This window comes from Cavia porcellus, unplaced genomic scaffold (genome assembly GCF_034190915.1).
Source record: "Cavia porcellus strain 051 isolate PalLab524CR breed Dunkin Hartley unplaced genomic scaffold, mCavPor4.1 scaffold_5, whole genome shotgun sequence".
Lineage (NCBI taxonomy): Eukaryota > Metazoa > Chordata > Mammalia > Rodentia > Caviidae > Cavia > Cavia porcellus.
The window spans coordinates 14,873,550-14,874,665 of NW_026947488.1; the positions used below are offsets into that span (position 1 = coordinate 14,873,550).

Sequence of the window (1,116 nt, forward strand, 5' to 3'; positions counted from 1 at the left end):
CTTTCTTGTGTCTGTGCTAAGCACTCCATTTGACTACATTTCCCAGCATGCCTAGTGCGAAACCTAAGGTGGCCCTGTGGTTCAGTTCGGCCCAGTAATGCATGGTGAAGATGATGAGCACCACTTTGGTTCTGGGGTGGAAAACCTCAGACCCGGCAGCCAGATGGCACCCTGTACTGGCACAGTGGATGCAAGGAGGGAAACTTTCAGGCCCTGGAGTAGAATTTTCTAATCTGGAGTCAGTACCAAGACACCCCAGGGATCTATTCCTAAAAATCTGCTTCTTTGCTTTTACTAATCTCTAATTGAAAATTACCATTTCCTTTCTTTACAAACTACAGGAGTGGTAGCAGGGTCTGTGCCATTTGGGGGTGGGGGTGGGAGGCTTGGTTGCAAATGTTTTCACACTACCTGATAATTGCTGTGGATTGTCTCCAAAATGTCGTGTATAATAAACTTCTGTGGAGATACAGGTAGTTAATATCTTAGGCCATGTGATACAGTCTCTTTCTCAACTGTTCAGCTCTATGTAAGCTACAGCCCAAAGGCAGCCGTGGGCATTACATCAATGAACGTGGCTATGTGCTAATAAAACTTTATTCACAAATCTCGTTTGGCTCGTTGGCCTTAGTTTGCCAATCCTAGTCTTATGCTGATCACTGCTTTAAAACTACACAGTATTATACTTACCTGGCTGGGGAGATACCATGGTCACGAAGGTGGTTTTCCCAGGACGAGCCTTATCCATTGTACTGTGGATATGCTGACCTCTGCGATTTCCCCAAATGTGAAACTCAACTATATAATTTGTAGTAGTGGGGGACTTCATGTGTGCTCTCCCCTGAAAAATAAAATAGAATAGAATAGAATAGAATAGAATAGAATAGAATAGAATAGAATAGAATAAAATAAAATTGCATGGTACTAGACTTGCCATTATAGCTAGCTGGTTGTTTAATGTATCACTAGACTGTTTATTAGTGTATTAATACAGAATCATACATATTTCCCTGTGACAGATGGGAGGGAACATATTTTGTTAACTGTTTTTCAATATAACTGGTGTCCTTTATAATGCTAGGTGTTGTATGATTTACCTGTAAGGCATCGTTCTGA

At 41.4% G+C, this 1,116-nt stretch overlaps 1 non-coding gene across 1 annotated transcript; it reads left to right on the top strand.

Annotated features, from left to right (window-relative positions):
* The first annotated feature begins 682 nt into the window (after window positions 1–682).
* LOC111756223 (U1 spliceosomal RNA) lies at window positions 683–844 on the top strand. Its single transcript, XR_002790697.1, has one exon. It is a non-coding gene; the product is annotated as a U1 spliceosomal RNA (small nuclear RNA).
* The last annotated feature ends 272 nt before the right edge of the window (window positions 845–1,116 follow it).